Source organism: Triticum aestivum, chromosome 7D (genome assembly GCF_018294505.1).
Source record: "Triticum aestivum cultivar Chinese Spring chromosome 7D, IWGSC CS RefSeq v2.1, whole genome shotgun sequence".
NCBI classification, from domain to species: Eukaryota; Viridiplantae; Streptophyta; class Magnoliopsida; order Poales; family Poaceae; genus Triticum; species Triticum aestivum.
Window position 1 is genome coordinate 19,245,850 of NC_057814.1, and position 9,455 is coordinate 19,255,304.

Here is a 9,455-nt window from a genome sequence, read left to right on the forward strand (position 1 = left end):
GGGGAGAGGAGAAGTTGAGGGAGAACTCCAGCAGCACGACGGCGTGGTGGTGATGGAGCTCGTGGTTCTCCGGCAGAGCTTCGCTAAGCACTACGGAGGAGGAGGAGGAGTTGGAGGAGGAGAGGGCTGCGCCAGGCCAGGGGTGCGGCTGCCCTCTCTCTCCTTCACTATATATAGGGGGAAGGGGTGGAGGAGGCGCCCTAGGGTTCCCTAGGGGAGGGGCGGCGGCCACAGGGGAAACCCTAGATGGGTTTGGGCGCCCCCACCCCTGGGAAACTTGCCCCCCAAGCCGGGAGGGGTGGCTGCCCTAGGGGAGGCGCCCCCACCTCTCCACGTTACGTGAGAGGGGTTGGGAGGGGCGCACAGCCCCTTAGTGGGCTGGTGTGCCCCCTCCCCTTGGCCCATAAGGCCCCCCAACGCTTGCCGGGGCCTCCGAAACACCTTTCGGACACGCTGGTCGTCACCCAGTACTCCCAGAACAATTCCGGACTCCAATACCCTTCGTCCAATATATCGATCTTCACCTCCGGACCATTCCGGAGTTCCTCGTCACGTCCGGGATCTCATCCGGGACTCCGAACAACCTTTGGTAACCACATACTATTTCCCATAACAACTCTAGCGTCACCGAACCTTAAGTGTGTAGACCCTACGGGTTCGGGAACCATGCAGACATGACCGAGACATCTCTCTGGCCAATAACCAATAGTGGGATCTGGATACCCATATTGGCTCCCACATGTTCCACGATGATCTCATCGGATGAACCATGATGTCGGGGATTCAATCAATCCCGTATACAATTCCCTTTGTCTATCGGTATGTTACTTGCCCGAGATTCGATCGTCGGTATCCCAATACCTCGTTCAATCTCGTTACCGGCAAGTCTCTTTACTCGTTTCGTAACGCATGATCCTGTGGCTAACTCGTTAGTCACATTGAGCTCATTATGATGATGCATTACCGAGTGGGCCCAGAGATACCTCTCCGTCATACGGAGTGACAAATCCCAGTCTCGATTCGTGCCAACCCAACAGACACTTTCGGAGATACCTGTAGTGCACCTTTATAGCCACCCAGTTATGTTGTGACGTTTGGTACACCCAAAGCATTCCTACGGTATCCAGGAGTTGCACAATCTCATGGTCTAAGGAAACGATACTTGACATTAGAAAAGCTCTAGCAAATGAACTACACGATCTTGTGCTATGCTTAGGATTGGGTCTTGTCCATCACATCATTCTCCTAATGATGTGATCCCGTTATCAATGACATCCAATGTCCATGGTCAGGAAACCATAACCATCTATTGATCAACGAGGTAGTCAACTAGAGGCTTACTAGGGACATGTTGTGGTCTATGTATTCACACATGTATTACCGTTTCCAGTTAATACAATTATAGCATGAACAATAGACAATTATCATGAACAAGGAAATACAATAATAACCATTTATTATTGCCTCTAGGGCATATTTCCAACAGCATGAACATCATCGAGGATGCCCGGCAGCAGCTCAATCCTGTGAACCTTCATGAAGAAAACCTTGTGGCCTTGCCACTCATAAACTTGTTTGTGGAGGCATGCTGCGTCATCTTCCTGCGTAAGCTTGACAAGAACAGTCTGCCTCACAAACGAAGGAGTAGCTTTGAACTTCTTGTGCTTCAGTACACCCTGGACAACACGCCTGACAACAGTGAGGCTGGAATACAACTCTTCATTGGTATAAGCGCAAATGGCTTCCAGGATCCAACAGCCTAAAAACTATGTTTTCCTAGTGCGTATATTCAGGTCATCCGCCTCATAGTGAGTGACATGTACAACCACACAATCCTTGTCTGCATCAGGGCTCTAATTGAAACATAAACAAATTCTGAATTACTTTCCAGCATAAGAAACACAAGTTATTTAAACCACTATGTATAGCATGGCATCGAAGCTAATAAAATTTTGCATTATTCATCACCACATACTTAGATGAAAAACCACAATCGAGATCGGCAAAGAAGAAAATCACCTTGGGCAGCTCAGCGGGGGGGGGGACACATCCTCGAAGGGGGAAAACTGCTCCTGCAATGCCAAGGGGGCTGTAACCTCAAACGGGGCGTTGACCATCTCAGTAGTGGCCGTGAGCGTATCTGGGGTCGGCTCGGTGGCTGCCTCCATCTTCTTGGAGCTCTCTGTCTCGTGGGGATCAGCCTCCCGCGTCTGCTCCAATATCGGCAGATCTTTTCCTAGTTCTCCTTGGTCCATCATGAAACTGATGAATACTAGGAGACCACTGAAAGGAAAACACAATCGCAATGACAATGAAACAAAAACGAGAGTGAGGATCGGTTACTGCTTTGCAAAAGTTCTTTTTTTTCTCTGAACGAAAATATACCAACATCACAGATCTGCTTACCTTCCCTTCGTTGGGAGAGAAGAACAGTGGCAGATGCGGGTGTTGCCTTTCTTGAAGACGGTGAGGGAGAAGGGGATTCAGTGAAGAGTGAAATGATGGTTGCTTCGTCCGTCAAACTTAGACTGCGGGGAGGTGGGGTTTTGTGATACAACGGCTCGTTATTGCCGCGCTACGACCGGGGTGACTCTTCGCCTGCATACTGCCTTCTAATTTGGTGGATAGCATTTGGGCCCCCGCGCTGCATGGCCCGCATGTCGGTGAACAAAAGTATAACGGCATTCAGTAGAGGGAGACGTTTCGATGACCTAGGAGGAGCCAGAAGCGGTATCGTATCCACTGTACTAGTAGTAATTGTTTTTCTGGGTAGTTGTAGAGTGTCTCCACTGTGCTAGTAGTAATTGTTTCTCTGGGCCCAAGACAAAAGAGCCCATCCACCCTAGTAAATAGTAAAATCAATTCAAAAGTCCATATATTTACTGAATGAGAGGCGCTACCCACACCCAGCACACCGCCCCCAAAAAAACATGGGTGTTCTTCTTCCTCCTCACTCCCACCCACCTCACGTCAGCTCGCTCCACTCGTACCCCCAAATTCCTCACCTCACTCCTACAGAAAACCCCAGCTCCCCTTCTTCCTCACTACTACAGAAAACCCCAGCTCCCCTTCTTCTTCACTCGCACTACAACTAGGCTCGTCATTCATTACTCTGCTCAAATCCGTGAGCGCGACGCGACGCCCTCGAGGAAAATGGAGTCGGCTGACCCCAGTGCCAAGAAGATGAGGCTCCCGCCAGCGGCGACGCCTGTTGTAGATCCCGCACCCGGCAGCGCGGGGAGAAGCGGCGACCCCGCCCCCACCGGATCCCAGGAACCCGTAGAATCTTGGGTGGACCGCATCAGCGATCTCGCGGACGCCGTCCTTGGGGAGATCATCCCGCTTCTCCCCACCAAGGATTGCTACCGCACCCAAGTCCTCTCAATTCGGTGGCTCCCTCTATGGCGCGCCGTGCCCCTTAATCTCGACTATCGTCAGCTATCTCTCTTCAATGATTTTGAAATCCCCAGAGCCATCATCTCCTCCCACCAGGGCTCCGTTCAAAGCCTCTGCATCCCGTCATGCTACCTGAGCAAGCATACCATGCCCTGCACGGTGGACGCCTGGCTGAAATCCCCTGAATTCACAGAACTACAGCTGCTTGAGTTCTACTATTCCCCTGGAAATCACCTACCAGATACCGAACGCCATCTACCTGTGCCCTCAGCACCGATGTCCATCTCACGGTTTTCCTCCTCTCTCCACACCGCCACCTTTGCGCTGTGCGACCTACCAGACAATCTGGTACTAAACCTTCGACTCCCATTTCTGAAGAAACTTTCACTTGTGCGGGTTCGTATATCGGAGGCCTCATTGCACAGCATCATCCACTCTAGTTGCCTGCTCTGGAGTGCTTGGTGCTTGTTTTCACAGTTAGAATCGGTTGTCTCCAAATAAAGTCGCCTAACCTTGTAAGAATTGGAATTGTTTTCACGGAAGGCAGCTCATCATCCAAGATGCCCCTTCACTTCAAAGGTTGATCATTGATTCTAGTTATTCACCGTTGCAAATAACCGTCCTCTGTGCTCCTAAACTGGAGACCTTGGGTGTAATACATGATCTCTGTGCTCATTTCAATATGGTGTTTGGCTCCACAGTTCTTCAGGTACTTTATATTATCATCTACACTTGTAACCATAAGCTGCATGTTAAATTTCTGCACATAAGTTATATGTCATCTTGGAGTACACATTTTGTACTAATATTATGTTCTATGCTCAATGAAGAGTTTCTCCATGGATGGCCTATCAATGGTGCTGGATTCTGTCAAGATCTTATATATCCAAATGAATAGTTTTGATCTGAACAAGATTATTGGCTTGTTGCAATGCTTTCCATGTCTGGAGAAGTTGTATATAAAGGTGATAATTTCACGCACATTGGAAGCCCGCATATAGTGTACTAGAATTAACCGTTCGGCTGTTGCTCTTTCGACACTCTTTTTTTAGACCTTAACTGTTTTCAATCTTCATGTCTATTTAGGCAACAGGACGGGGTAAGAAAGTTATAACCAATCGGTGGATTCGTAAGCATCGGGATTTTCTCACTTCTCATGAGATTCGATTGAAGACAATAACGCTAGAACGATTTATAGCCAACCGTGCAAACACTAGATTTGTCACATTCTTCCTGCTGAATGCGAGGTTACTATTGTCCATCAGGCTTAAGTTTATCAGCAGCATGGTTTTGACGGATGGGTATGTCGAAGAGCAAAAAAAGGAGTTTCAGGTGGGCAAAAGAGCTTCTGAACGTGTCGGGCTTCTATTTACAACATATTGTGGTCATAATCCAGTAAATTTTACGACCCAGGATGTTCATTCTATGGACCTGACCGATCCATTTGACTGTGACTGCCAAAAACAGTGTTGGAGTTAGATGTTGTCGCCCTTTTCAACCTGGGTTTTTTTGTAAACCTGATGAACAATTAACCCTCGTGCTTTTGTATAGTTTGTAAGCCGGAGTTAGATGTTCTTGCCCTTTTCAACTCGGTTGTGACTGTCATATTTTCTTTGAAGCAAGGCAAATGGCTTGCCAGTCGTTTAATTTAGAGTGAAATATTGTAACAACTAACAAATCCCAACCAGTTATTTATACTAGTTGTAGCGACGGATCAGGGTAACAACGGGGCTGTGTGGGGCTGTGGCCCGTCTAGCCAGGGTTTTATTTATGTTTACCACATCATGAGCCCAGTTGTGTTTTTTTCTTGCTGAAAATGGCTAGCCCTGTTCTATTTTTTTTAAGAAATACCCAAACGAGGCCTACTTGTTTATCAGCCCTGCTGGGCTGCAAATCTTTCAAGACGAGGAAAGTTTCATTCGGTTTGCCCAGAAATGGGTTGTACATTTTTAAAAAACATCAAACCAGGAATTAGTTTCGATTTTTTTCATTACAAGATTTTAAATTTCATTGATTTTTATGCATGGACAATTATTTGGATTTTATTTTTATATAAATTATTTTTCAAAATAGTTTGAATGTGAATCGATATTTCGGGATTAAAAACAGTTGACCGATCCAAAATATGCAAAAAAAATCGTATGCTTTTTAACCGTGGCCACAATATGGGGGTGTAATGCTAACAAAAAGAAGATGGGCTCCAAAAAAATTCTTAAGAATTAGCAAATATGCTGTACATTATTAGAAATATTGCACACGAGAGTAGTGACTGTTGGATGTCCATCCAACGGCTGTCGTGCTTCTTCAATCCCTGCTTTTCCTGCTCCAGCCGCTCAAACAAGCACCGGCGGGACTGCCTGCTCCCTCCTCCCGCGGCCGGCTATGCTGCCGCGCAGGTGGGACTGCCTGCTCCCTCCTCCCGTGGCCGGCTATGCTGCCGCGCAGGCCTCACCGCCCCACCGTACTCCCATCGCTGGCCTAGCCATCCCTCTACTCACCCACACCTGTTGTTATTCTCCAGGGACGGCAGACGAGTCTTCCCTGGCTCCGTGTCGTTCCCTTCCTAGGCCTCGCCGTCGTCCACTGCCCTGGTGCTCTCGGCGCAGCCTGGTCAACGTGGTCAATGAACGACATCCATCGGAAATGGACTGTACGTGGAGAGGCTAACAGCTGGGTCCACGGCCTCATGCAAGGAAATGCCTCCTTATTACGCGCAAAATAATGATTCCTCCACCTGACAGCTAGGACCCACGGGAAGGGCTTCTGTATTTCACGAAAAAAAACGTTCCCCCCGCTGACAGGTCGGACCCACCAGCTATATCTTCGCACGCAAGGAAGTGCCTCCTTATGACGCACAAAAAAATGAATACCGCCAGCTAGCTGGGACCCACCATGGTGGGTGGCTGACTTGTGGGCCTACTAAGTTGACGGGGACAGAGAGATTTGTCAACTTAGTCAATATGAACGATTCTAGCTCCAGTGACCGTACGATGTCCATCCAACGGCCATAGTGCTTCTTCAACCTCTGGTCTTCTTGCTCCAGCCGCCCAAAGCAGCGCCGGTCGTGCTGACTGCTCCTGCCTCCCGTGGTCGGCTGTGCTGCCGCGGAGGCCTCACCGCACCCATACTACTCCCACCACTGGCTAGGCCATCCCTCCACTCACCCTCACCTCCTATTATTCTGCGGCGACGGCAGCCTCACACCGCAGCCGGACGAGTGAACCCTCATACTCCTCTCCGCGTGAGCATCCACTGCCGCGTCTTCCCCGGCTCCGCGTCGTCCCCTTCCTAGGCCTCGCCATCGTCCACCGCCTTGGTGCTCTCGGCGCGGCGTGGTCAATGTGGTCAACAACCTACTTCCATCGGAAGAGTATTGTATGTGGATAGGCTGACAGCTGGGTCCACGGCCACAACCCAGTTTTTTGTGATTTGCCAAGTAAGTCGCTTTGTCAGGCCTGTTGGGCTGCAAATCTTTCAAGACAAGGAGAGCTTCATTCGGCTGGGTAAGAAAATGGCCTATCAGTAATGAGAAATGGGTTGTACATTTTTAAAACACATCAAACCGGCAATTAGTTTCAAATTTCGTTTTTTCATTTCGAGATTTAATTGCATTGATTTTTATGCGTGGACAATTTGTTGGATTTTATATTGATATACATTTATTTTTATCAGTTTGAATGTGACTCGAAATTTCGGGATTAAAAACAGTTCGGACCGCACCGAAATATGCAAAATTTCGTATAATTTTTTAACCGTGGCCACAATATGGGTTGTAATGCTAACAAAAAGAATATGGGCTCCAAAAAACCTTAAGAATTAGCAAATGGGCTGTAAATTATTAGAAATAATGGCAGATGGGCTATATGATGTTTTCCACAGATTTGAGGGTTTCCTAAAAAAAGGTTGACGCACAAGCAGTGACTGTTGGATGTCCATCCAACGGCCGTCGTGCTTCTTCAATCTCTGCTCTTCCTGCTCCAGCCGCTCAAACAAGCGCCGGCGGGACTGCCTGCTCCCTCCTCCCCACGGCCGGCTGTGCTGCCGCGCAGGCCTCACCGCCCCACCGTACTCCCATCGCTAGCCTAGCCATCCCTCTACTCACCCACACCTGCTGTTATTCTCCGGTGACGGCAGACGAATCAGTAAACCCTCGTACAGTCGTACTCCGCTCCGCGTGGGAAACAACTGCCGAGTCTTCCCTGGCTCCGTGTCGTTCCCTTCCTAGGCCTCGCCGTCGTCCACCGCCCTGGTGCTCTCGGCGCGGCCTGGTCAACATGGTCAACGACCGACATGCATCTGAAGTGGACTGTACGTGGAGAGGCTGACAGCTAGGTCCACGGCCGCACGCAAGGAAATGCCTCCTTATTACGCGCAAAATAATGATTCCTCCACCTGACATCTGGAACCCACCGAAAGGGCCTCTGTATTTCGCGAAAAAAAATGTTACCGCCGCTGACAGCTTGGACCCACCAGCTATATCTTCGCACGCAAGGAAGTGCCTCCTTATTACGCACAAAAAAATGAATACTCCCCCTACTAGCTGGGACCCAGTACAGTGGCAGGCTGACTTGTGGGCCTACTAAGTTGATGGGGACGGAGGGCTTTGTCAACTTAGTCAATATGCACGATTCTAGCTCCAGTGACCGTACGATGTCCATCCAACGGCCATAGTGTTTCTTCAACCTCTGGTCTTCTTGCTCCAGCCACCCAAAGCAACGCTGGTCGTGCCTCATGCTCCTGCCTCCCGTGGCCGGCTGCGATGGGGCGGAGGCCTCACCGCCCCCTACTACTCCCACCGCTGGCTAGGCCATCCCTCAACTCACCCACACCCCCTGTTATTCTGCGGCGACGGCAGCCTCACATTGCAGCGAACCAGTGAACCCTCATACTCCTCTACGCGTGGGCATCCACTACCGCGTCTTCCCCGGCTCCGCGTCATCCCCTTCCTAGGCCTCGCCGTCGTCCACCGCCCTGGTGCTCTCGGCGCGGCGTGGTCAACGTGGTCAAGGAAGGGCTTCCATCGGACGTGGACTGTACGTGGAGAGGCTGACAGCTGGGTCCACGGCCGCAGCAAGGAAGTGCCTCCTTATTACGCGCAAAATAATTATTCCTCCACCTGACAGCGGGGACCCACCGGACAGGCCACCATATTTCACGAAAAAAATGTTTCCCCCTGACTGCTGGGACCCACCAGCTACATCTTCGCACGCAAGGAAGTGCCTGACAGTCGGGACCCACCTGGTCGAAGCGTACGTAGCGTTCTCATTCTGGTCGCGAACGTGTACGTACATACTGGTCGATGTAGAGGCACGCACGTGTCATAGTAGAGGCACGCACGTAGCATGTACACGTACGTACAGCGGCCAGGGTGCAAGAAAGTAAATACGGCCACGTACGTACATACGGGCGGGGTCTCAAACGCCAACTCGCGCGTACGTACGGCCAGGGCTCGTGTACATGGCTGGGTCAGAACGGAGAAACAGCATCGTTGTCGTGTTCATGGGGAGCCAACCGGCTGGGTCAGAACGGAATGCGTTGCCGTGTTCATCGGGAGGGCTTGGACGGAACAGCGGATGGAAACGAGGCCTGGCGTACCGCAGAACGGAGGAAACGGCCTTGTGTTCGACCGGCCATGTTCGAAACGCGGTCCTGTTCATCGGGAGGGGTCTGGCATACCGCAAAACGGAGGAAACGGACCTCCTACGGTCGAAACGGGAGTCCTGTTGATCGGGAGGGGTGTGGCATACCGCAAAACGGAGGAAACGGACTTGTGTTGGAGTGCTACGGTCAAAACGGGGGTCCTGTTCATCGGGAGGGGTGTGGCGTACCGCAAAACGGGACTCCACGGGATACTGTTCATCTCCACCGTCGACCCCCTCCAGCCTCCACGGGCTACTGTTCATCCACCGTCGATCTCCTCCAGCCTCCACCTGCGACTGTTCATCCATGGGCTCCTGTTCATCCAGCCTCCACCGCGCGCTACTCCACCGGCTACTGTTCAACCAGCCCCTCGACGGGCTCCTGTTCAACCACCCCTCCACGGGCTACTGTTCATCCTG